We start from the raw sequence: 27,768 nt of genomic DNA, 5'->3' as shown, positions 1-27,768 counted from the left end.
AAACTCATGGTCCCTCTCACATACCTGTAGCTGAGAGAAGCCTCCTCTTGAGGTGCTTGTGGAAAGTTGGTATTCCTCTTGAGTAGAAGCCAGGGACTAAGCTCTCATCTCGAGTTGATTTGGGGCCACAGAGCCCTTTCGTGTTGCTCCAGTGACCTCAGGATCCCTCTAGACTTGAGACAGTGATCTTGGGTTTTCTCTGGAGTGCCATCAAGGAAATCAAGTCTCCTTTCACATTTGATGTGGAACACGGAATTGCTCTGCACGCAGTGCAGGGGAATCGGGCCTCATCTCGCGGCGAGGGGGAAGTCTCTTGGTTTTTCTCGAGTTGCGGCCGGAACCTGGGGTATATTCTCGAGTTACGACGGGGAGGGACCTTCCAGACACGTGTTTGTTCAGCGACGTCAGGACTCCTGCCTAGGTGCGAGGGACAACTCGGGATTCTCCTCGAGTCTTGGCATGGCAATTGGGACGCGTCTCCACCTGTGGCGTGAGACCCAGGTTCCCTTTCCACGTGCCACAGGGATCCTGGGACTCCTATCCATTTTCAAGAGGAGTCAGGCATCGGCTCCTTTGTAAGCACTGATCTCCGCGGACTCCTTGAGTTTTCAAAGGATGTGAGGCCTCCGGTCGCGTTGAGGCGGAGGACTACGTCTTTCTCTGTGGTCTCCACAGGGGATTCAGACAACCCTACGTCTTGGGAGATGCAAGACGAGCCTGCATTCAATTCACTGCAGGGATATCCGGCCTTACTTCGAGTCAGAGCATCTCGGTGTCCATTCCACTTGAGGCCACAAAATCAGGGTACCTCTCACATACCTGTAGCTGAGAGAAGCCTCCTCTTGAGGTGCTTGTGGAAAGTTGGTATTCCTCTTGAGTCGAAGCCAGGGACAAAGCTCTCATCTCGAGTTGATTTGGGGTCCACGGAGCACTTTCGTGTTGCTCCAGTGACCTCAGGATCCCTCTAGACTTGAGACAGTGATCTTGGGTTTTCTCTGGAGTGCCATCAAGGAAATCAAGGCTCCTTTCACGTTTGATGTGGAACACGGAATTGCTCTGAACGCAGTGCAGGGGAATCGGGCCTCATCTCGCGGCGAGGGGGAAGTCTCATGGTTTTTCTCGAGTTGCGGCCGGAACCTGGGGTATATTCTCGAGTTACGACGGGGAGGGCCCTTCCAGACACGTGTTTGTTCAGCCACATCAGGACTCCTGCCTAGGTGCGAGGGACACCTCGGGATTCTCCTCGAGTCTTGGCATGGCAATTGGGACGCGTCTCCACGTGAGGCGGGAGACCCAGGTTCCCTTCCCACGTGCCACAGGGATCCTGGGACTCCTATCCATTTTCAAGAGGAGTCAGGCATCGTCTCCTTTGGAAGCATTGATCTCCGCGGACCTCTTGATTTTTCAAAGGATGTGAGGCCTCCGGTCGCGATGAGGCGGAGGACTAGGTCTTTCTCTGTGGTCTCCACAGGGGATTCAGACAACCCTTCATCTTGGGAGATGCAAGACGAGCCTGCATGCAATTCACGGCAGGGATATCCGGCCTTACTGCGAGTCAGAGCATCTCGGTGTCCATTCCACTTGAGGCCACAAACTCAGGTTCTCTCTCACATACCTGTAGCTGAGAGAAGCCTCCTCTTGAGGTGCTTGTGGAAAGGTGGTATTCCTCTTGAGTCGAAGCCAGGGACTAAGCTCTCATCTCGAGTTGATTTGGGGCCACAGAGCCCTTTCTTGTTGCTCCAGTGACCTCAGGATCCCTCTAGACTTGAGACAGTGATCTTGGGTTTTCCCTGGAGTGCCATCAAGGAAATCAAGGCTCCTTTCACGTTTGATGTGGAACACGGAATTGCTCTGCACGCAGTGCAGGGGAATCGGGCCTCATCTCGGGGCGAGGGGGAAGTCTCATGGTTTTTCTCGAGTTGCGGCCGGAACCTGGGGTATATTCTCGAGTTACGACGGGGAGGGCCCTTCCAGACACGTGTTTGTTCAGCCACATCAGGACTCCTGCCTAGGTGCGAGGGACACCTCGGGATTCTCCTCGAGTCTTGGCATGGCAATTGGGACGCGTCTCCACGTGAGGCGGGAGACCCAGGGTCCCTTTCCACGTGCGAAAGGGATCCTGGGACTCCTATCCATTTTCAAGAGGAGTCAGGCATCGTCTCCTTTGGAAGCATTGATCTCCGTGGACATCTCGAGTTTTCAAAGGATGTTAGGCCTCCGGTCGCGATGAGGTGGAGGACTAGGTCTTTCTCTTTCATCTCCATAGGGGACTCAGACATCCCTTCGTCTTGGGAGATGCAAGACGAGCCTGCATTCAATTCACTGCAGGAATATCCGGCCTGACTTCGAGTCAGAGCATCTCGGTGTCCATTCCAGTTGAGGCCACAAACTCAGGGTACCTCTCACATACATGTAGCTGAGAGAAGCCTCCTCTTGAGGTGCTTGTGGAAAGTTGGTATTCCTCTTGAGTCGAAGCCAGGGACAAAGCTCTAATCTCGGGTTGATTTGGGGTCCACGGAGCCCTTTCGTTTTGCTCCAGTGACCTCAGGATCCCTCTAGACTTGAGACAGAGATCTTGGGTTTTCCCTGGAGTGCCATATAGGAAATCAAGTCTCCTTTCACGTTTGATGTGGAACACGCAATTGCTCTGCACGCAGTGCAGGGGAATCGGGCCTCATCTCGCGGCGAGGGGGAAGTCTCATGGTTTTTCTCGAGTTGCGGCCGGAACCTGGGGTATATTCTCGAGTTACGAAGGGGAGGGCCCTTCCAGACACGTGTTTGTTCAGCGACGTCAGGACTCCTGCCTAGGTCCGAGGGACACCTCGGAATTCTCCTCGAGTCTTGGCATGGCAATTGGGACGCGACTCCACGTGAGGTGGGAGACCCAGGGTCCCTTTCCACGTGCCACAGGGATCCTGGGACTCCTATCCATTTTCAAGAGGAGTCAGGCATCGTCTCCTTTGGAAGCATTGATCTCCGCGGACCTCTCGAGTTTTCAAAGGATGTGAGGCCTCCGGTCGCGTTGAGGCGGAGGACTAGGTCTTTCTCTGTGGTCTCCACAGGGGATTAAGACATCCCTTCGTCTTCGGAGAGGCAAGACAAGCCTTCATTCAATTCACTGCAGGGATATCCGGCCTTACTTCGAGTCAGAGCATCTCGTTGTCCATTCCACTTGAGGCCACAAACTCATGGTTCCTGTCACATACCTGTAGCTGAGAGAAGCCTCCTCTTGAGGTGCTTGTGGAAAGTTGGTATTCCTCTTGAGTCGAAGCCAGGGACTAAGCTCTCATCTCGAGTTGATTTGGGGCCACAGAGCCCTTTCGTGTTGCTCCAGTGACCTCAGGATCCCTCTAGACTTGAGACAGTGATCTTGGGTTTTCTCTGGAGTGCTATCAAGGAAATCAAGGCTCCTTTCACGTTTGATGTGGAACACGGAATTGCTCTGCACGCAGTGCAGGGGAATCGGGCCTCATCTCGCGGCGAGGGGGAAGTCTCATGGTTTTTCTCGAGTTCCGGCCGGAACCTGGGGTGTATTCTCGAGTTACGACGGGGAGGGCCCCTCCAGACACGTGTTTGTTCAGCGACGTCAGGACTCCTGCCTAGGAGCGAGGGACAACTCGGAATTCTCCTCGAATCTTGGCATGGCAATTGGGACGCATCTCCACGTGAGGCGGGAGACCCAGGGTCCCTTTCCAAGTGCCACAGGGATCCTGAGACTCCTATCCATTTTCAAGAGGAGTCAGGCATCGACTCCTTTGGAAGCACTGATCTCCGCGGACCTCTCGAGTTTTCAAAGGATGTGAGGCCTCCGGTCGCGATGAGGCGGAGGACTAGGTCTTTCTCTGTCGTCTCCATAGGGGATTCAGACATCCCTTCGTCTTGGGAGATGCAAGACGAGCCTGCATTCAATTCACTGCAGGGATATCCGGCCTGACATCGAGTCAGAGCATCTCGGTGTCCATTCCACTTGAGGCCACAAACTCAGGGTCCCTCTCACATACCTGTAGCTGAGAGAAGCCTCCTCTTGAGGTGCTTGTGGAAAGTTGGTATTCCTCTTGAGTCGAAGCCAGGGACAAAGCTCTCATCTCGAGTTGATTTGGGGTCCACGGAGCCCTTTCGTGTTGCTCCAGTGACCTCAGGATCCCTCTAGACTTGACACAGTGATCTTGGGTTTTCTCTGGAGTGCCATCAAGGAAATCAAGGCTCCTTTCACGTTTGATATGGAACACGCAATTGCTCTGCACGCAGTGCAGGGGAATCGGGCCTCATCTCGGGGCGAGGGGGAAGTCTCATGGTTTTTCTCGAGTTGCGGCCGGAACCTGGGGTATATTCTCGAGTTACGAAGGGGAGGGCCCTTCCAGACACGTGTTTGTTCAGCGACGTCAGGACTCCTGCCTAGGTCCGAGGGACACCTCGGAATTCTCCTCGAGTCTTGGCATGGCAATTGGGACGCGACTCCACGTGAGGTGGGAGACCCAGGGTCCCTTTCCACATGCCACAGGGATCCTGGGACTCCTATCCATTTTCAAGTGGAGTCAGACATCGTCTCCTTTGGAAGCATTGATCTCCGCGGACCTCTCGAGTTTTCAAAGTATGTGAGGCCTCCGGTCGCGTTGAGGCGGAGGACTAGGTCTTTCTCTCTGGTCTGCACAGGGGATTCAGACATCCCTTCGTCTTGGGAGAGGCAAGACAAGCCTTCATTCAATTCACTGCAGGGATATCCGGCCTTACTTCGAGTCAGAGCATCTCGTTGTCCATTCCACTTGAGGCCACAAACTCAGGGTCCCTCTCACATACCTGTAGCTGAGAGAAGCCTCCTCTTTAGGTGCTTGTGGAAAGTTGGTATTCCTCTTGAGTTGAAGCCAGGGACTAAGCTCTTATCTCGAGTTGATTTGGGGTCCACGGAGCCCTTCGTGTTGCTCCAGTGACCTCAGGATCCCTCTAGACTTGAGACAGTGATCTTGGGTTTTCTCTGGAGTGCCATCAAGGAAATCAAGGCTCCTTTCACGTTTGATGTGGAACACGGAATTGCTCTGCCCGCAGTGCAGGGGAATCAGGCCTCATCTCGCGGCGAGGGGGAAGTCTCATGGTTTTTCTCGAGTTGCGGCCGGAACCTGGGGTATATTCTCGAGTTACGACGGGGAGGGCCCTTCCAGACACGTGTTTGTTCAGCGACGTCAGGACTCCTGCCTAGGTGCGAGGGACACCTCGGTATTCTCCTCGAGTCTTGGCATGGCAATTGGGACGCGTCTCCACGTGAGGCTGGAGACCCAGGTTCCCATTCCATGTGCCACAGGGATCCTGGGACTCCTATCCATTTTCAAGAGGAGTCAGGCATCGTCTCCTTTGGAAGCATTGATCTCCGCGGACGCCTGGAGTTTTCAAAGGATGTGAAGACTCCCTTCGCGATGAGGCTAAGAATTAGGTCTTTCTCTGTGGTCTCCACAGGGGATTCAGACATCCCTTCGTCTTGGGAGATGCAAGACGAGCCTGCATTCAATTCACTGCAGGGATATCCGGCCTTACTTCGAGTCAGACAATCTCGGTGTCCATTCCACTTGAGGCCAGCAACTCAGGGTCCCTCTCACATACCTGTAGCTGAGAGAAGCCTCCTCTTGAGGTGCTTGTGGAAAGTTGGTATTCCTCTTGACTCGAAGCCAGGGACTAAGCTATCATATCGAGTTGATTTGGGGTTCACGGAGCCCTTTCCTGTTGTTCAGTGACCTCAGGATCCCTCTAGACTTGAGACAGTGATTTTGGGTTTTCTCTGGAGTGCCATCAAGGAAATGAAGGCTCCTTTCATGTTTGATGTGGAACACGGAATTGCTCTGCATGCAGTGCAGGGAAATCCGGCCTCACATCGCGGCGAGGGGGAAATCTCATGGTTTTTCTCGAGTTGCGGCCGGAACGTGGGGTATATTCTCGAGTTACGACGGGGAGGGCCCTTCCAGACACGTGTTTGTTCAGCAACGTCGGACTACTGCCTAGGTGCGAGGGACACCTCAGGATTCTCCTCGAGTTTCGCATGGCAATTGGGACGCGTCTCCACGGGAGCCGAGAGAACCAAGGTCCCTTTCAACGTGCCACAGGGATCCTGGGACTCCTATCCATTTTCAAGAAGAGTCAGGCATCGTCTCCTTTGGAAGCACTGATCTCCGCGGACCTCTCGAGTTTTCAAAGGATGTGAGGCCTCCGGTCTTGATGAGGCGGAGGACTAGGTCTTTCTCTGTGGTCTCCACAGGGGCTTCAGACATCCCTTCGTCTTGGGAGATGCACGACGAGCCTGCATTCAATTCACTGCAGGGATATCCGGCCTTACTTCGAGTCAGAGCATCTCGGTGTCCATTCCACTTGAGGCCACAAACTCAGGGTCCCTCTCACATACCTGTAGTTGAGAGAAGCCTCCTCTTGAGGTGCTTGTGGAAAGTTGGTATTCCTCTTGACTCGAAGCTAAGGACTAAGCTCTCATCTCGAGTTGATTTGGGGTGCACGGAGCCTTTTCGTGTTGCTCCAGTGACCTCAGGATCCCTCTAGACTTGAGACAGTGATCTTGGGTTTTCTCTGGAGTGCCATCAAGGAAATCATGTCTCCTATCACTTATGAAGTGGAACACGGAATTGCTCTGCACGCAGTGCAGGGGAATCTGGCCTCATCTCGCGGCAAGGGGGATGTCTCATGGTTTTTCTCTAGTTGCGGCCGGAACCTGGGGTATATTCTCGAGTTACGACGGGAGGGCCCTTCCAGACTCGTGTTTGTTCAGCGACGTTAGGACTCCTGCCTAGGTGCGTGGGACACCTCGGGATTCTCCTCGAGTCTTGGCATGGCAAATGGGACGCGTCTCCACGTGAGGCGGGAGACCCAGGGTCCCTTTCCACGTGCCACAGGGATCCTGGGACTCCTATCCATTTTCAAGAGGAATCAGGCCTCGTCTCCTTTGGAAGCATTGATGTCAGCGGACCTCTCGAGTTTTCAAAAGATGTGAGGCCTCCGCTCGCGATGAGGGGGAGAACTAGGTCTTTCTCTGTGGTCTCCACAGGGGATTAAGACATCCCTTCGGCTTGGGAGATGCAAGACGAGCCTGCATTCAATTCACTGTTGGGATATCCGGCCTTACTTCGAGTCAGAGCATCTCGGTGTCCATTCCACTTGAGGCCACAAACTCAGGGTCCCTCTCACATACCTGTAGCTAAGAGAAGCCTCCTCTTGAGGTGCTTGTGGAAAGTTGGTATTCCTCTTGAGTCGAAGCCAGGGACTAAGCTCTCATCTCGAGTAGATTTGGGGTCCACGGAGCCCTTTCGTGTTGCTCCAGTTACCTCAGGATCCCTCTAGACTTGAGACAGTGATCTTGGGTTTTCTCTGGAGTCCCATCAAGGAAATCAAGGCTCCTTTCACGTTTGATGTGGAACACGGAATTGCTCTGCATTCAGTGCAGGGGAATCGGGCCTCAACTCGCGGAGAGGGGGAAATCTCATGGTTTTTCTCGAGTTGCGGCCGGAACCTGGGGTATATTCTCGAGTTACATCGGGGAGGGCCCTTCCAGACACGTGTTTGTTCAGCGACGTCAGGACTCCTGCCTAGGTGCGAGGGACACCTCGGGATTCTCCTCGAGGCTTGGCATGGCAATTTGGACGCGTCTCCACGTGAGGCGAGAGACCCAGTGTCCCTTTCCACGTGCCACAGGGATCCTGGGACTCCTATCCATTTTCAAGAGGAGTCAGGCATCGTCTCCTTTGGAAGCATTGATCTCCGCGGACCTCTCGAGTTTTCAAAGGATGTGAGGCCTCCGGTCTCGATGAGGCGGAGAATTAGGTCTTTCTCTGTGGTCTCCACAGGGGATTCAGACATCCCTTCGTCTTGGGAGATGCAAGACGAGCCTGCTTTCAATTCACTGCAGGGATATCTGGCCTAACTTCGAGTAAGAGCTTCTCGGTGTCCATTCCACTTGAGGCCACAAACTCAGTGTCCCTCTCACATACCTGTAGCTGAGAGAAGCCTCCTCTTGAGGTGCTTGTGGAAAGTTGGTATTCCTCTTGAGTCGAAGCCAGGGACTAAGCTCTCATCTCGAGTTGATTTGGGGTCCACGGAGCCCTTTCTTGTTTGTCCAGTGACCTCAGGATCCATATAGACTTGAGACAGTGATCTTGGGTTTTCTCTGGAGTGCCATCAAGGAAATCAAGTCTCCTTTCACGTTTGATGTGGAACACGGAATTGCTCTGCACGCAGTGCAGGGGAATCGGGCCTCATCACGCTGCGAGGGGGAAGTCTCATGGTTTTTCTCGAGTTGCGGCCGGAACCTGGGGCATATTCTCGAGTTACGACGGGGAGGGCCCCTCCAGACACGTGTTTGTTCAGCGACGTCAGGACTCCTGCCTAGGTGCGAGGGACACCTCGGGATTTTCCTCGAATCTTGGCATGGCAATTGGGACGCATCTCTACGTGAGGCGGGAGACCCAGGGTCCCATCCACGTGCCACAGGGATCCTGGGACTCCTATCCATTTTCAAGAGGTGTCAGGCATGATCTCCTTTGGAAGCATTGACCTCCGCGGACCTCTCGAGTTTTCAAAGGATGTGAGGCCTCCGGTCGCGATGAGGCGGAGGACTAGGTCTTTCTCTGTCGTCTCCACAGGGGATTCAGACATCCCTTCCTCTTGGGAGATGCAAGACGAGCCTGCATTCAATTCACTGCAGGGATATCCGGCCTTACTTCGAGTCAGAGCATCTCGGTGTACATTCCACTTGAGGCAACAAACTCAGGGTCCCTCTCACATACCTGTAGCTCAGAGAAGCCTCCTCTTGAGGTGCTTGTGGAAAGTTGGTATTCCTCTTGAGTCGAAGCCAGGGACTAAGCTCTCATCTCGAGTTGATTTGGGGTCCACGGAGCCCTTTCGTGTTGCTCCAGTGACCTCAGGATCCCTCTAGACTTGAGACAGTGATCTTGGGTTTTCTCTGGAGTGCCATCAAGGAAATCAAGGCTCCTTTCACGTTTGATGTGGAACACGGAATTGCTCTGCACGCAGTGCAGGTGAATCGGGCCTCATCTCGGGGCGAGGGGGAAGTCTCATGGTTTTTCTCGAGTTGCGGCCGGAACCTGGGGTATATTCTCGAGTTACGACGGGGAGGGCCCTTCCAGACACGTGTTTTTTCAGCGCCGTCAGGACTCCTGCCTAGGTGCGAGGGACACCTCGGAATTCTCCTCGAGTCTTGGTATGGCAATTGGGACGCGACTCCACGTGAGACGGGAGACCCAGTGTCCCTTTCCACGTGCCACAGGGATGCTGGGACTCCTATCCATTTTCAAGAGGAGTCAGGCGTCGTCTCCTTTGGAAGCATTGATCTCCCCGGACCTTCGAGTTTTCAAAGGATGTGAGGCCTCCGGTCGCGATGACGTGGAGAACTAGGTCTTTCTCTGTGGTCTCCACAGGGGATTAAGACATCCCTTCGTCTTGGGAGATGCAAGACAAGCCTTCATTCAATTCACTGCAGGGATATCCGGCCTTACTTCGAGTCAGAGCATCTCGGTGTCCATTCCACTTCAGGCCACAAACTCAGGGTCCCACTCACATACCTGTAGCTGAGAAAAGCCTCCTCTTGAGGTGCTTGTGGAAAGTTGGTATTCCTCTTGAGTCGAAGCCAGGGACTAAGCTCTCATTTCGCGTTGATTTGGGGTCCACGGAGCCCTTTCGTGTTGCTCCAGTGACCTCAGGATCCCTCTAGACTTGAGACAGTGATCTTGGGTTTTCTCTGGAGTGCCATCAAGGAAATCAAGGCTCCTTTCACGTTTGATGTGGAACACGGAATTGCTCTGCATGCAGTGCAGGGAAATCCGGCCTCACATCGCGGCGAGGGGGAAGTCTCATGGTTTTTCTCGAGTTGCGGCCGGAACCTGGGGTATATTCTCGAGTTACGACGGGGAGGGCCCTTCCAGACACGGGTTTGTTCAGCGACGTCAGGCCTCCTGCCTAGGTGCGAGGGACACCTCGGGATTCTCCTCGAATCTTGGCATGGCAATTGGGACGCGTCTCCACGTGAGGCGGGAGACCCAGGGTCCCTTTCCACGTGCCACAGGGATCCTGGGACTCCTATCCATTTTCAAGAGGAGTCAGGCATCGTCTCCTTTGGAAGCATTGACCTCCGCGGACCTCTCGAGTTTTCAAAGGATGTGAGGCCTCCGGTCGCGATGAGGCGGAGGACTAGGTCTTTCTCTGTCGTCTCCACAGGGGATTCAGACATCCCTTCGTCTTGGGAGATGCAAGACAAGCCTGCATTCAATTCACTGCAGGGATATCCGGCCTTACTTCGAGTCAGAGCATCTCGGTGTCCATTCCACTTGAGGCAACAAACTCAGGGTCCCTCTCACATACCTGTAGCTCAGAGAAGCCTCCTCTTGAGGTGCTTGTGGAAAGTTGGTATTCCTCTTGAGTCGAAGCCAGGGACAAAGCTCTCATCTCGAGTTGATTTGGGGTCCACGGAGCCCTTTCGTGTTGCTCCAGTGACCTCAGGATCCCTCTTGACTTGAGACAGTGATCTTGGGTTTTCTCTGGAGTGCCATCAAGGAAATCAAGGCTCCTTTCACGTTTGATGTGGAACCGCAATTGCTCTGCACGCAGTGCAGGGGAATCGGGCCTCATCTCGGGGAGAGGGGGAAGTCTCATGGTTTTTCTCGAGTTGCGGCCGGAACCTGGGGTATATTCTCGAGTTACGACGGGGAGGGCCCTTCCAGACACGTGTTTTTTCAGCGACGTCAGGACTCCTGCCTAGGTGCAAGGGACACCTCGGAATTCTCCTCGAGTCTTGGTATGGCAATTGGGACGCGACTCCACGTGAGACGGGAGACCCAGGGTCCCTTTCCACGTGCCACAGGGATCCTGGGACTCCTATCCATTTTCAAGAGGCGTCAGGCGTCGTCTCCTTTGGAAGCATTGATCTCCCTGGACCTCTCGAGTTTTCAAAGGATGTGAGGCCTCCGGTCGCGTTGAGGCGGAGGACTAGGTCTTTCTCTGTGGTCTCCACAGGGGATTAAGACATCCCTTCGTCTTGGGAGAGGCAAGACAAGCCTTCATTCAATTCACTGCAGGGATATCCGGCCTTACTTCGAGTCAGAGCATCTCGTTGTCCATTCCACTTGAGGCCACAAACTCAGGGTCCCTCTCACATACCTGTTGCTGAGAGAAGCCTCCTCTTGAGGTGCTTGTGGAAAGTTGGTATTCCTCTTGAGTCGAAGCCAGGGACTAAGCTCTCATCTCGAGTTGATTTGGGGTCCACGGAGCCCTTTCGTGTTGCTCCAGTGACCTCAGGATCCCTCTAGACTTGAGACAGTGATCTTGGGTTTTCTCTGGAGTGCCATCAAGGAAATCAAGGCTCCTTTCACGTTTGATGTGGAACACGGAATTGCTCTCCACGCAATGCAGGGGAATCGGGCCTCATCTCGCGGCGAGGGGTAAGTCTCATGGTTTTTCTCGAGTTGCGGCCGGAACCTGGGGTATATTCTCGAGTTACGACGGGGAGGGCCCCTCCAGACACGTGTTTTTTCAGCGACGTCAGGACTCCTGCCTAGGTGCGAGGGACACCTCGGGATTCTCCTCGAATCTTGGCATGGCAATTGGGACGCGTCTCCTCGTGATGCGGGAGACCCAGGGTCCCTTTCCACGTGCCACAGGGATCCTGGGACTCCTATCCATTTTCAAGAGGAGTCAGGCATCGTCTCCTTTGGAAGCATTGATCTCCGCGGACCTCTCCAGTTTTCAAAGGATGTGAGGCCTCCGGTCGCGATGAGGTGGAGAACTAGGTCTTTCTCTGTGGTCTCCACAGGGGATTCAGACATCCCTTCTTCTTGGGAGATGCAAGACGAGCCTGCATTCAATTCACTGCAGGGATATCCGGCCTTACTTCGAGTCAGAGCATCTCGGTGTCCATTCCACTTGAGGCAACAAACTCAGGGTCCCTCTCACATACCTGTAGCTGAGAGAAGCCTCCTCTTGAGGTGCTTGTGGAAAGTTGGTATTCGTCTTGAGTCGAAGCCAGGGACTAAGCTCTCATCTCGAGTTGATTTGGGGTCCACGGAGCCCTTTTGTGTTGGTCCAGTGACCTGAGGATCCCTCTAGAATTGAGACAGTGATCTTGGGTTTTCTCTGGTGTGCATTCAAGGAAATCAAGTCTCCTTTCACGTTTGATGTGGAACACGGAATTGCTCTGCACGCAGTGCAGGGGAATCGGGCCTCATCACGCTGCGAGGGGGAAGTCTCATGGTTTTTCTCGAGTTGCGGCCGGAACCTGGGGCATATTCTCGAGTTACAATGGGGAGGGCCCCTCCAGACACGTGTTTGTTCAGCGACGTCAGGACTCCTGCCTAGCTGCGAGGGACACCTCGGGATTCTCCTCGAATCTTGGCATGGCAATTGGGACGCATCTCCACGTGAGTCGGGAGACCCAGTGTCCCATCCACGTGCCACAGGGATCCTGGGACTCCTATCCATTTTCAAGAGGAGTCAGGCATCGTCTCCCTTGGAAGCATTGATCTCCGCGGAACTCTCCAGTTTTCAAAGGATGTGAGGCCTCCGGTCGCGATGAGGTGGAGAACTAGGTCTTTCTCTGTGGTCTCCACAGGGGATTCAGACATCCCTTCGTCTTGGGAGATGCAAGACGAGCCTGCATTCAATTCACTGCAGGGATATCCGGCCTTACTTCGAGTCAGAGCATCTCGGTGTCCATTCCACTTGAGGCCACAAACTCAGGGTCCCTCTCACATACCTGTAGCTGAGAAAAGCCTCCTCTTGAGGTGCTTGTGGAAAGTTGGTATTCCTCTTGAGTCGAAGCCAGGGACTAAGCTCTCATTTCGAGTTGATTTGGGGTCCACGGAGCCCTTTCGTGTTGCTCCAGTGACCTCAGGATCCCTCTAGACTTGAGACAGTGATCTTGGGTTTTCTCTGGAGTGCCATCAAGGAAATCAAGGCTCCCTTCACGTTTGATGTGGAACACGGAATTGCTATGCACGCAGTGCAGGGGAATCAGGCCTTATCTCGCGGCGAAGGGGAAGTCTCATGGTTTTTCTCGAGTTGCAGCCGGAACCTGGGGTATATTCTCGAGTTATGAAGGGGAGGGCCCTTCCAGACACGTGTTTGTTCAGCGACGTCATGACTCCTGCCTAGGTGCGAGGGACACCTCGGGATTCTCCTCGAGTCTTGGCATGGCATTTGGGACGCGTCTCCACGTGAGGCGGAAGACCCAGTGTCCCTTTCCACGTGTCAAAGGGATCCTGGGACTCCTATCCATTTTCAAGAAGCGTCAGGCATCGTCTCCTTTGGAAGCATTGATCTCCGCGAACCTCTCGAGTTTTCAAAGGATATGAGGCCTCCGGTCGCGATGAAGCGGAGAACCAGGACTTTCTCTGTGGTCTCCACAGGGGATTCAGACATCCCTTCATCTTGGGAGATGCCAGACGAGCCTGCATTCAATTCACTGCAGGGATATCCGGCCTGACTTCGAGTCAGAGCATCTCGGTGTCCATTCCACTTGAGACCACAAACTCAGGGTCCCTCTCACATACCTGTTGCTGAGAGAAGCCCCCTCTTGAGGTGCTTGTGGAAAGTTGGTATTCCTCTTGAGTCGAAGCCAGGGACTAAGCTCTCATCTCGAGTTGATTTGGGGTCCACGGAGCCCTTTTCTGTTGCTCCAGTGAACTCAGGATCTCTCTAGACTTGAGACAGTGATCTTTGGTTTTCTCTGGAGTGCCATCAAGGAAATCAAGGCTCCTTTCACGTTTGATGTGCAACACGGAATTGCTCTGCACGCAGTGGAGGGGAATCGGGCCTCATGTCACGGCGAGGGGGAAGTCTCATGGTTTTTCTCGAGTTGCAGCCGGAACCTAGGGTATATTCTCGAGTTACGACGGGGAGGGCCCTTCCAGACACGTGTTTGTTCAGCGACGTCAGGACTCATGCCTAGGTGCGAGGGACACCTCGGGATTCTCCTCGAGTCTTGGCATAGCAATTGGGACGCGTCTCCACGTGAGGCGGGAGACCCAGGTTCCCTTTCCACGTGCCACAGGGATCCTGGGACTCCTATCCATTTTCAAGAGGAGTCAGGCATCGTCTCCTTTGGAAGCATTGATCTCCGCGGACCTCTCGAGTTTTCAAAGGATGTGAGGCCTCCGGTCGCGTTGAGGCGGAGGACTAGGTCTTTCTCTGTGGTCTCCACAGGGGATTCAGACCTCCCTTCTTCTTGGGAGATGCAAGACGAGCCTGCATTCAATTCACTGCAGGGATATCCGGCCTTACTTCGAGTCAGAGCATCTCGGTGTCCATTCAACTTGAGGCCACAAACTCAGGGTCCCTCTCACATACCTGTAGCTGAGAGAAGCCTCCTCTTGAGGTGCTTGTGGAAAGTTGGTATTCCTCTTGAGTCTAAGCCAGGGACTCAGCTCTCATCTCGAGTTGATTTGGGGCCCACGGAGCCCTTTCGTGTTGCTCCAGTGACCTCAGGATCCCTCTAGACTTGAGACAGTGATCTTGGGTTTTCTCTGGAGTGCCATCAAGGAAATCAAGGCTCCTTTCACGTTTGATGTGGAACACGGAATTGCTCTGCATGCAGGGCAGGGGAATCGGGCCTCAACTCGCGGCAAGGGGGAAATCTCATGGTTTTTCTCGAGTTGCGGCCGGAACCTGGGGTATATTCTCGAGTTACGACGGGGAGGGTCCTTCCTGACATGTGTTTGTTCAGCGACGTCAGGACTGCTGCCTAGGTGCGAGGGACACCTCGGGATTCTCCTCGAGTCTTGGCATGGCAATTGGGACGCGTCTCCACGTGAGCCGGGAGACCCAGGGTCCCTTTCCACGTGCCACAGGGATCCTGGGACTCCTATCCATTTTCAAGAGGAGTCAGGCATCGTCTCCTTTGGAAGCATTGATCTCCGCGGACCTCTCGAGTTTTCAAAGGATGTGAGGCCTCCGGTCGCGTTGAGGCGGAGGACTAGGTCTTTCTCTGTGGTCTCCACAGGGGATTCAGACCTCCCTTCTTCTTGGGAGATGCAAGACGAGCCTGCATTCAATTCACTGCAGGGATATCCGGCCTTACTTCGAGTCAGAGCATCTCGGTGTCCATTCCACTTGAGGCCACAAACTCAGGGTCCCTCTCACATACCTGTAGCTGAGAGAAGCCTCCTCTTGAGGTGCTTGTGGAAAGTTGGTATTCCTCTTGAGTCGAAGCCAAGGACTAAGCTCTCATCTCGAGTTGATTTGGGGTCCACGGAGCCCTTTCCTGTTGGTCCAGTGACCTCAGGATCCCTCTAGACTTGAGACAGTGATCTTCGGTCTTCTGGGGAGTGCCATCAAGGAAATCAAGGCTCCTTTCACGTTTGATGTGGAACATGGAATTCCTCTGCATGCAGTGCAGGGGAATCGGGCCTCAACTCGCGGCGAGGGGTTAATCTCATGATTTTTCTCGAGTTGCGGCCCGAACCTGGGGTATATTCTCGAGTTACAACGGGGAGGGCCCTTCCGGACACGTGTTTGTTCAGCGACGTCAGGACTCCTGCCTAGGTGCGAGGGACACCTCGGGAATCTCCTAGAGTCTTGGCATGGCAATTGGGACGCGTCTCCACGTGAGGCGGGAGACCCAGGGTCCCTTTCCACGTGCCACAGGGATCCTGGGACTCCTATCCATTTTCAAGAGGAGTCAGGCATCGTCTCCTTTGGAAGCATTGATCTCCGCGGACCTCTCGAGTTTTCAAAGGATGTGAGGCCTCCGTTCGCATTGAGGCGGAGGACTAGGTCTTTCTCTGTGGTCTCCACAGGGCATTCAGACAACCCTTCGTCTTGGGAGATGCAAGACGAGCCTGCATTCAATTCACTGCAGGGATATCCAGCCTTACTTCGAGTCAGAGCATCTCGGTGTCCATTCCACTTGAGGCCACAAACTCAGGGTCCCTCTCACATACCTGTAGCTGAGAGAAGCCTCCTCTTGAGGTGCTTGTGGAAAGTTGGTGTTCCTCTTGAGACGAAGCCAAGGACTAAGCTCTCATCTCGAGTTGACTTGGGGTCCACAGAGCCCTTTCGTGTTGGTCCAGTTACCTCAGGATCCCTCTAGACTTGAGACAGTGATCATGGGTTTTCTCTGGAGTGCCATCAAGGAAATCAAGGATCCTTTCACGTTTGATGTGGAACACGGAATTGCTCTGCACGCAGTGCAGGGGAATCGGGCCTCATCTCGCGGCGAGGGGAAGTCTCATGGTTTTTCTCGAGTTGCCGCCGGAATCTGTGGTATATTCTCGAGTTACGACGGGGAGGGCCCTTCCAGACACGTGTTTGTTCAGCGACGTCAGGACTCCTGCCTAGGTGCGAGGGACACTTCGGTATTCTCCTCGAGTCTTGGCATGGCAATTGGGACGTGTCTCACGTGAGGCGGGAGACCCAGGGTCCCTTTCCACGTGCCACAGGGATCCTGGGACTCCTATCCATTTTCAAGAGGAGTCAGGCATCGTCTCCTTTGGAAGCATTGATCTCCGCAGACCTCTCGAGTTTTCAAAGGATGTGAGGCCTCCAGTCGCGAAGAGGCGGAGGGCTCGGTCTTTCTCTGTGGTTTTCACAGGGGATTCAGACATCCCTTAGTCTTGGGAGGTGCAAGACGAGCCTGCATTCAATTCACATCAGGGATATCCGGTCTTACTTCAAGTCAGAGCATCTCGGTGTCCATTCCACTTGAGGCCACAAACTCAGGGTCCCTCTCACATACCTGTAGCAGAGAGAAGCCTCTTCTTGAGGTGCTTGTGGAAAGTTGGTATTCCTCTTGAGGCGAAGCCAGGGACTAAGCTCTCATCTCGAGTTGATTTGGGGTCCACGGAGCCCTTTCCTGTTGGTCCAGTGACCTCAGGATCCCTCTAGACTTGAGACAGTGATCTTCGGTCTTCTGGGGAGTGCCATCAAGGAAATCAAGGCTCCTTTCACGTTTGATGTGGAACATGGAATTGCTCTGCATGCAGTGCAGGGGAATCGGGCCTCAACTCGCGGCGAGGGGTAAATCTCATGGTTTTTCTCGAGTTGCGGCCCGAACCTGGGGTATATTCTCGAGTTACAACGGGGAGGGCCCTTCCGGACACGTGTTTGTTCAGCGACGTCAGGACTCCTGCCTAGGTGCGAGGGACACCTCGGGATTCTCCTAGAGTCTTGGCATGGCAATTGGGACGCGTCTCCTCGTGAGGCGGGAGACCCAGGGTCCCCTTCCACGTGCCACAGGGATGCTGGGACTCCTATCCGTTTTCAAGAGGAGTCAGGCATCGTCTCCTTTGGAAGCATTGATCTCCGCGGACCTCTCGAGTTTTCAAAGGATGTGAGGCCTCCGTTCACATTGAGGCGGAGGACTAGGTCTTTCTCTGTGGTCTCCACAGGGCATTCAGACAACCCTTCGTCTTGGGAGATGCAAGACGAGCCTGCATTCATATCACTGCAGGGATATCCAGCCTTACTTCGAGTCAGAGCATCTCGGTGTCCATTCCACTTGAGGCCACAAACTCAGGGTCCCTCTCACATACCTGTAGCTGAGAGAAGCCTCCTCTTGAGGTGCTTGTGGAAAGTTGGTGTTCCTCTTGAGACGAAGCCAAGGACTAAGCTCTCATCTCGAGTTGACTTGGGGTCCACAGAGCCCTTTCGTGTTGGTCCAGTTACCTCAGGATCCCTCTAGACTTGAGACAGTGATCATGGGTTTTCTCTGGAGTGCCATCAAGGAAATCAAGGATACTTTCACGTTTGATGTGGAACACGGAATTGCTCTGCACGCAGTGCAGGGGAATCGGGCCTCATCTCGCGGCGAGGGGAAGTCTCATGGTTTTTCTCGAGTTGCCGCCGGAATCTGTGGTATATTCTCGAGTTACGACGGGGAGGGCCCTTCCAGACACGTGTTTGTTCAGCGACGTCATGACTCCTGCCTAGGGGCGAGGGACACTTCGGTATTCTCCTCGAGTCTTGGCATGGCAATTGGGACGTGTCTCCACGTGAGGCGGGAGACCCAGGGTCCTTTTCCACCTGCCACAGGGATCCTGGGACTCCTATCCATTTTCAAGAGGAGTCAGGCCTCGTCTCTTTTGGAACCATTGATCTCCGTGGACCTCTCGAGTTTTCAAAGGATGTGAGGCCTCCGGTCGCATTGAGGCCGAGGACTAGGTCTTTCTCTGTGGTCTCCACAGGGCATTCAGACATTCCTTCTTCTTGGGAGATGCAAGACGAGCCTGCATTCAATTCACTGCAGGGATATCCGGCCTTATTCGAGTCAGAGCATCGCGGTGTCCATTCCACTTGAGGCCACAAACTCAGGGTCCCTCTCACATACCTGTAGCTGAGAGAAGCCTCCTCTTGAGGTGCTTGTGGAAAGTTGGTGTTCCTCTTGAGTCGAAGCCAAGGACTAAGCTCTCATCTCGAGTTGACTTGGGGTCCACAGAGCCCTTTCGTGTTGCTCCAGTTACCTCAGGATCCCTCTAGACTTGAGATAATGATCATGGGTTTTCTCTGGAGTGCCATCAAGGAAATCAAGGCTCCTTTCACGTTTGATGTGGAACACGCAATTGCTCTGCACGCAGTGCAGGGGAATCGGGCCTCATCTCGTGGCGAGGGGGAAGTCTCATGGTTTTTCTCGAGTTGCAGCCGGAATCTGTGGTATATTCTCGAGTTACGACGGGGAGGGCCCTTCCAGACACGTGTTTGTTCAGCGACGTCAGGACTCCTGCCTAGGTGCGAGGGACACCTCGGGATTCTCCTCGAGTCTTGGCATGGCAATTGGGACTCCTCTCCACGTGAGGCGGGAGACCCAGGGTCCCTTTCCACGTGCCACAGGGATCCTGAGACTCCTATCCATTTTCAAGAGGAGTCAGGCATCGTCTCCTTTGGAAGCATTGATCTCCGCAGACCTCTCGAGTTTTCAAAGGATGTGAGGCCTCCAGTCGCGATGAGGCGGAGGGCTAGGTCTTTCTCTGTGGTCTTCACAGGGGATTCAGACATCCCTTAGTCTTGGGAGGTGCAAGACGAGCCTGCATTCAATTCACATCAGGGATATCCGGTCTTACTTCAAGTCAGAGCATCTCGGTGTCCATTCCACTTGAGGCCACAAACTCAGGGTCCCTCTCACATACCTGTAGCAGAGAGAAGTCTCTTCTTGAGGTGCTTGTGGAAAGTTGGTATTCCTCTTGAGGCGAAGCCAGGGACTAAGCTCTCATCTCGAGTTGATTTGGGGTCCACGGAGCCCTTTCTTGTTGCTCCAGTGACTTCAGGATCCCTGTAGACTTGAGACAGTGATCTTGGGTTTTCTCTGGAGTGCCATCAAGGAAATCAAGGCTCCTTTCACCTTTGATGTGGAACACGGAATTGCTCTGCACGCAGTGCAGGGGAATCGGGCGTCATCTCGCGGCGAGGGGGAAGTCTCATGGTTTTTCTCGAGTTGCGCCCGGAACCTGGGGTATATTCTCGAGTTACGACGGGGAGGGGCCTTCCATACACGTGTTTGTTCAGCGACGTCAGGACTCCTGCCTAGGTGCGAGGGACACCTCGGGATTCTCCTCGAGTCTTGGCATGGCAATTAGGACGCGTCTCCACGTGAGGCGGGAGACCCAGGGTCCCTTTCCATGTGCCACAGGGATCCTGGGACTCCTATCCATTTTCAAGAGGAGTCAGGCATCGTCTCTTTTGGAACCATTGATCTCCGCGGACCTCTCGAGTTTTCAAAGGATGTGAGGCCTCCGGTCGAATTGAGGCGGAGGACTAGGTCTTTCTCTGTGGTCTCCACAGGGTATTCAGACATTCCTTCGTCTTGGGAGATGCAAGACGAGCCTGCATTCAATTCACTGCAGGGATATCCGGCCTTACTTCGAGTCAGAGCATCTCGGTGTCCATTCCACTTGAGGCCACAAACTCAGGGTCCCTCTCACATACCTGTAGCTGAGAGAAGCCTCCTCTTGAGGCGCTTGTGGAAAGTTGGTGTTCCTCTTGAGTCGAAGCCAAGGACTAAGCTCTCATCTCGAGTTGATTTGGGGTCCACAGAGACCTTTTGTGTTGCTCCAGTTACCTCAGGATCCCTCTAGAATTGAGACAGTGATCCTGGGTTTTCTCTGGAGTGCCATCAAGGAAATCAAGGCTCCTTTCACGTTTGATGTGGAACACGGAATTGCTCTGTACGCAGTGCAGGGGAATCGGGCCTCATCTCGCGGCGAGGGGGAAGTCTCATGGTTTTTCTCGAGTTGCAGCCGGAATCTGTGTTATTTTCTCGAGTTACGACGGGGAGGGCCCTTCCAGACACGTCTTTGTTCAGCGACGTCAGGACTCCTGCCTAGGTGCGAGGGACACCTCGGGATTCTCCTCGAGTCTTGGCATAGCAATTGGGACTCCTCTCCACGTGAGGCTGGAGACCCAGGGTCCCTTTCCACGTGCCACAGGGATCCTGGGACTCCTATCCATTTTCCAGAGGAGTCAGGCATCGTCTCCTTTGGAAGCATTGATCTCCGCGGACCTCTCGAGTTTTCAAAGGATGTGAGGCCTCCGGTCGCATTGAGGCAGAGGACGAGGTCTTTTTCTGTGGTCTCCAAAGGGGATTCAGACATCCCTTCTTCTAGGGAGATGCAAGACGAGCCTGCATTCAATTCACTGCAGGGATATCTGGCCTTACTTCAAGTCAGAGCATCTCGGTGTCCATTCCACTTGAGGCCACAAACTCAGGGTCCCTCTCACATACCTGTAGCTGAGAGAAGCCTCCTCTTGAGTTGCTTGTGGAAAGTTGGTATTCCACTTGAGTCGAAGCCAGGGACTAAGCTCTCATCTCGAGTTGATTTGGGGTCCACGGAGCCCTTTCGTGTTGCTCCAGTGACCTCAGGATCCCTCTAGACTTGAGACAGTGATCTTGGGTTTTCTCTGGAGAGGCATCAAGGAAATCAAGGCTCCTTTCAAGTTTAATGTGGAACACGGAATTGCTCTGCACGCAGTGCAGCAGAATCGGGCCTCATGTCGGGGCGAGGGGGAAGTCTCATGGTTTTTCTCGAGTTGCGGCCGGAACCAGGGGTGTATTCTCGAGTTAAGACGGGGAGCGCCCTTCCAGACACGTGTTTGTTCAGCGACGTCAGAACTCACTCCTAGGTGCGAGGGACACCTCGGGTTTCTCCTCGAGTCTTGGCATGGCAATTGGGACGCGTCTCCACGTGAGGCGGGAGACCCAGGGTCCCTTTCCACGTGCCACAGGGATCCTGGGACTCTTATCCATTTTCAAGAAGAGTCAGGCCTCGTCTCCTTTGGAAGCATTGATATCCGCAGACCTCTCGAGTTTTCAAAGGATGTGAGGCCTCCGGTCGCGATGAGGTGGAGGACTAGGTCTTTCTCTGTGTTCTGCACTGGGGATTCAGACATCCCTTCGTCTTGGGAGATGCAAGACGAGCCTGCATTCAATTCACTGCAGGGATATCCGGCCTTATTTCGAGTCAGAGCATCTCGGTGTCCATTCCACTTGAGGCCACAAACTCAGGGTCCCTCTCACATACCTGTAGCTGAGAGAAGCCTCCTTTTGAGGTGCTTGTGGAAAGTTGGTATTCCACTTGAGTCGAAGCCAGGGACTAAGCTCTCATCTCTAGTTGATTTGGGGTCCACGGAGCCTTTTCGTGTTGCTCCAGTGACCTCAGGATCCCTCTAGACTTGAGACAGTGATCTTGAGTTTTCTCTGGAGTGCCATCAAGGAAATCAAGGCTCCCTTCACGTTGGATATGGAATACAGAATTGCTCTGCACGCAGTGCAGGGGAATCGGGCCTCATCTCTCGGCGAGGGGGAAGTCTCATGGTTTTTCTCGAGTTGCGGCCGGACCCTGGGGTATATTCTCGAGTTACGACGGGGAGGGCCCTTCCAGACACGTGTTTGTTCAGCGACGTCAGGACTCCTGCCTAGGTGCGAGGGACACCTCGGGATTCTCCTCGAGTCTTGGCATGGCATTTGGGACGCGTCTCCACGTGACGCGGGAGACCTAGGGTCCCTTTCCACGTGCCACAGGGATCCTGGGACTCCTATCCATTTTCAAGAGGAGTCAGGCATCGTCTCCTTTGGAAGCATTGATCTCTGCTGACCTCTCGAGTTTTCAAAGAATGTGAGGCCTCCGGTCACGATGAGGCGGAGAACTCGGTCTTTCTCTGTCATCTCCACAGGGGATTCAGACATCTCTTCGTCTTGGGAGATGCAAGACGAGCCTGCATTCAATTCACTGCAGGGATATCCGGCCTTACTTCGAGTCAGAGCATCTCGGTGTCCATTCCACTTGAGGCCACAAACTCAGGGGCCCTCTCACATACCTGTAGCTGAGAGAAGCCTCCTCTTGAGGTGCTTGTGGAAAGTTGGTATTCCTCTTGAGTTGAAGCCAGGTACTAAGATCTCATCTCGAGTTGATTTGGGGTCCAAGCAGCTATTTCGTGTTGCTCCCGTGACCTCAGGCTCCCTCTAGACTTGAGACAGTGATCTTGGGTTTTCTCTGGAGTGCCATCAAGGAAATCAAGGCTCCTTTCACGTTTGATGTGGAACACGGAATTGCTCTGCACGCAGTGCGGGGGAATCGGGCCTCATCTCGCGGCGAGGGGGAAGTCTCATGGTTTTTCTCGAGTTGCGGCCGGAACCTGGGGTATATTCTCGAGTTACGACGGGGAGGGCCCTTCGAGACACGTGTTTTTTCAGCGACATCAGGACTCCTGCCTAGTTGCAAGGGACACCTCGAGATTCTCCTCGAGTCGTGGCATGGCAATTGGGACGCATCTCCACGTGAGGCGGGAGACCCAGGGTCCCTTTCCACGTGCCACAGAGATCCTGGGACTCCTATCCATTTTCAGGAGGAGTCAGGCATCGTCTCCTTTGGAAGCATTGTACTCTGCAGACCTCTCGAATTTTCAAATGATGTGAGTCCTCCGGACGCGATGACGCGGAGGACTAGTTCTTTCTCTGTTGTCTCCACAGGGGATTCAGACATCCCTTCGTCTTGGGAGATGCAAGACGAGCCTACATTCAATTCACTGCTGGGATATCCGGCCTTACTTCGAGTGAGAGCATCTCGGTGTCCATTCCACTTGAGGCCACAAACTCAGGGTTCCTCTCACATACCTGTAGCTGAGAGAAGCCTCCTCTTGAGGTGCTTGTGGAAAGTTGGTATTCCTCTTGAGTCGAAGCCAGGGACTAAGCTCTCATCTCGAGTTATTTTGGGGTCCACGGAGACCTTTCGTGTTGCTCCAGTGACCTCAGGATCCCTCTAGACTTGAGACAGTGATCTTGGGTTTTCTCTGGAGTGCCATTAAGGAAATCAAGGCTCCTTTCACGTTTGATGTGGAACACGGAATTGCTCTGCACGCAGGGCAGGGGAATCGGGCCTCATCTCGCGGTGAATGGGAAGTCTCATGGTTTTTCTCGAGTTGTGGCCGGAACCTGGGGTATATTCTCGAGTTACGATGGGGAGGGCCCTTCCAGACACGTGTTTGTTCAGCGACGTCAGGACTGCTGCCTAGGTGCAGGGACACCTCGGGATTCTCCTCGAGTCTTGGCAAGGCAATTGGGACGCGTCTCCACGTGAGGCGGGAGACCCAGGGTCCCTTTCCACGTGCCACAGGGATCCTGGGACTCCTATCCATTTTCAAGAGGAGTCAGGCATCGTCTACTTTGGAAGCATTGATCTCCGCAGGCGTCTCGAGTTTTCAAAGGATGTGAGGCCTCCGGTCGCGATGAGTCGGAGGACTAGGTCTTTCTCTGTGGTCTCCACAGGGGATTCAGACATCTCTTCGTCTTGGGAGATGCAAGACGAGCCTGCATTCAATTCAGTGCAGGGATATCCGGCTTTACTTCGAGTCAGAGCATCTCTGTGTCCATTCCACTTGAGGCCACAAACTCAGGTTCCCTCTCACATACCTGTAGCTGAGAGAAGCCTCCTATTGAGGTGCTTGTGGAAAGTTGGTATTCCTCTTGAGTCGAAGCCAGGGACTAATCTCTCATCACGAGTTGATTTGGGGTCCACGGAGCCCTTTCGTGTTGCTCCAGTGACCTCAGGATCCCTCTAGACTTGAGACAGTGATCTTGGGGATTCTCTGGAGTGCCATCAAGGAAATCAAGGCTCCTTTCATATTTAATGTGGAACACGGAATTGCTCTGCACGCAGTGCAGGGGAATTGGGCCTCATCTCGTGTTGAGGGGGAAGTCTCATGTTTTTTCTCGAGGTGCGGCCGGAACCTGGGGTATATTCTCGAGTTACGACGGGGAGGGCCCTTCCAGACACGTGTTTGTTCAGCGACGTCAGGACTCCTGCCTAGGTGCGAGGGACACCTCGGGATTCTCCTCGAGTCTTGGCATGGCTATTGGGACGCGTCTCCACGTATGGCTGGAGACCAAGTTCCCTTTCAACGTTCCACAGGGATCCTGGGACTCCTATCTATTTTGAAGAGGAGTCAGGCATCGTCTCCATAGGAAGCATTGATCTCCGCGGACCTCTCAAGTTTTCAAAGGATGTGAGGCCTCCGGTCGCGTTGAGGCGGAGGACTATGTCTTTCTCTGTGGTCTCCACAGGGGATTCAGACATCCCTTCGTCTTGAGAGATGCAAGACGAGCCTGCATTCAATTCACTGCAGGGATATCCAGCCTTACTTCGAGTCAGAGCATCTCAGGGTCCATTCCACTTGAGGACACAAACTCAGGTTTCCTCTCACATACCTGTAGCTGAGAGAAGCCTCCTCTTGAGGTGCTTGTTTAAAGTTGGTATTCCTCTTGAATCGAAGCCAGGGACTAAGCTATCATCTCGAGTTGATTTGTGGTCCACGGAGCATTTTCGTGTTGCTCCAGTGACCTCAGGATCCCTCTAGACTTAAGACAGTGATCTTGGGTTTTCTCTGGAGTGCCATCAAGGAAATCAAGGCTCCTTTCACGTTTGATGTGGAACACGGAATTGCCCTGCACGCAGTGCAGGGGAATCGGGCCTCATCTCGCGGTGAAGGGGAAATCTCATCGTTTTTCTCGAGTTGCGGCCGGAACCTGGGGTATATTCTCGAGTTACGATGGGGAGGGCCCTTCCAGACACGTGTTTGTTCAGCGATGTCAGGACACCTTCCTAGGTGCGAGGGACACCTCGGGATTCTCCTCGAGTCTTGGCATGGCAATTGGCCTGCGTCTCCACGTGAGGCGGGAGACCCAGGGTCCGTTTCCATGTGCCACAGGGATCCTGGGACTCCTATCCATTTGCAAGAGGAGTCAGGCATCGTGTCCTTTGGAAGCATTGATCTCCGCGGACCTCTCAAGTTTTCAAAGGATGTGAGGCCTCCGGTCTCGATGAGGCGGAGAACTAGGACTTTCTCTGTGGTCTGCACAGGGGATTCAGACATCCCTTCATCTTGGGAGATGCAAGAAGAGCCTGCATTCAATTCACTGCAGGGATATCCGGCCTTACTTCCAGTCAGAGCATCTCGGTGACCATTCCACTTGAGGCCACAAACTCAGGGTCCCTGTCACATACCTGTAGCTGAGAGAAGCCTCCTCTTGAGGTGCTTGTGGAAAGTTGGTATTCCTCTTGAGTCGAAGCCAGGGTCTAAGCTCTCATCTCGAGTTGATTTGGGGTCCACGGAGCCTTTTCGTGTTGCTCCAGTGACCTCAGGATCCCTCTAGACTTGAGACAGTGATCTTGGGTTTTCTCTGGAGTGCCATCAAGGAAATCAAGTCTCCTTTCACGTTTGATGTGGAACACGGAATTGCTCTGCACGCAGTCGAGGGGAATCGGGCCTCATGTCGCAGCGAGGGGGAAGTCTCATGGTTTTTCTCGAGTTGCGGCCGGAATCTGGGGTATATTCTCGAGTTACGACGGGGAGGGCCGTTCCAGACACGTGATTGTTCAGCGACGTCAGGACTCCTGCCTAGGTGAGAGGGACACCTCGGGATTCTCCTCGAGTCTTGGCATGGCAAATGGGACGCGTCTCCACGTGAGGCGGGAGACCCAGGGTCCCTTTCCACGTGCCACAGTGATCCTGGGACTCCTATCCATTTTCAAGAGGAGTCAGGCATCGTCTCCTTTGGAAGCATTGATCTCTGCTGACCTCTCGAGTTTTCAAAGGATGTGAGGCCTCCGGTCACGATGAGGCGGAGGACTAGGTCTTTCTCTGTGGTCTCCACAGGGGATTCAGACATCCCTTCATCTTGGGAGATGCAAGACGAGCCTGCATTCAATTCACTGCAGGGATATCCGGCCTTAATTCGAGTCAGTGCATCTTGGTGTCCATTCCACTTGAGGCCACAAACTCAGGGTCCCTCTCACATACCTGTAGTTGAGAGAAGCCTCCTCTTGAGGTGCTTGTGGAAAGTTGGTATTCCTCTTGAGTCTAAGCCAGGGACTAAGCTCTCATCTCGAGTTTATTTGGGGTCCACGGAGCCCTTTCGTGTTGCTCCAGTGACCTCAGGATCCCTCTAGACTTGAGACAGTGATCTTGAGTTTTCTCTGGAGTTCCATCAAGGAAATCAAGGATCCTTTCACGTTTGATGTGGAACACGGAATTGCTCTGCACGCAGTGCAGGGGAATCGGGCCTCATCTCGCTGCGAGGGGGAAGTCTCATGGTTTTTCTCGAGTTGCGGCCGGAACCTGGAGTATATTCTCGAGTTACGACGGGGAGGGCCCTTCCAGACACGTGTTTGTTCAGCGACGTCAGGACTCTTGCCTAGGAGCGAGGGACAGCTCGGGATTCTCCTCGAGTCTTCGCATGGCAATTGGGACGCGTATCCACGTGAGGTTGGAGACCCAGGGTCCCTTTCTTCGTGCCACAGGGATCCTGGGACTCCTATCCATTTTCAAGAGGAGTCAGGCATCGTCTCCTTTGGAAGCACTGATCTCCGCTGACCTCTCGAGTTTTCAAAGGATGTGAGGCCTCCGCTTGCGATGAGGCGGAGAACTCGGTCTTTCTCTGTCATCTCCACAGGGGATTCAGACATCCCTTCGTCTTGGGAGATGCAAGACGAGCCTGCATTCAATTCACTGCAGGGATATCCGGCCTTACTTCGAGTCAGAGCATCTCGGTGTCCATTCCACTTGAGGCCACAAACTCAGGGGCCCTCTCACATACCTGTAGCTGAGAGAAGCCTCCTCTTGAGGTGCTTGTGGAAAGTTGGTATTCCTCTTGAGTCGAAGCCAGGGACTAAGCTCTCATATCGAGTTGATTTGTGGTCCACGGAGCCCTTTCGTGTTGCTCCAGTGACCTCAAGATCCCTCTAGACTTGAGACAGTGAACTTGGGTTTTCTCTGGAGTGCCATCAAGGAAATCAAGGCTCCTTTCACGTTTGATGTGGAAAACAGAATTGCTCTGCACACAGTGCAGGGGAATCGGGCCTCATCTCGCGGCGAGGGGGAAGTCTCATGGTTTTTCTCGAGGAGCGGACAGAACCTGGGGTATATTCTCGAGTTACGACGGGGAGGGCCCTTCCAGACACTTGTTTGTTCAGCGACGTCAAGACTCCTGCCTAGGTGCGAGGGACACCTCGGTATTCTCCTCGAGTCTTGGCATGGCAATTGGGAGGCGTCTCCACGTGATGCGGGAACCCCAGGGTCCCTTTCCACGTGCCACAGGGATCCTGGGACTCCTATCCATTTTCAAGAGGAGTCAGGCATCGTCTCCTTCGGAAGGATTGATCTCCATGGACCTCTCGAATTGTCAAAGGATATGAGGCCTCCGGTTGCGTTGAGGTGGAGGACTAGGTCTTTCTCTGTGGTCTCCACAGGGGATTCAGACATCCCTTCGTCTTGGGAGATGCAAGACGAGCCTGC

This window comes from Dama dama, chromosome 8 (genome assembly GCF_033118175.1).
Source record: "Dama dama isolate Ldn47 chromosome 8, ASM3311817v1, whole genome shotgun sequence".
Classification (NCBI taxonomy): domain Eukaryota; kingdom Metazoa; phylum Chordata; class Mammalia; order Artiodactyla; family Cervidae; genus Dama; species Dama dama.
This window is presented reverse-complemented; position numbering follows the sequence as displayed.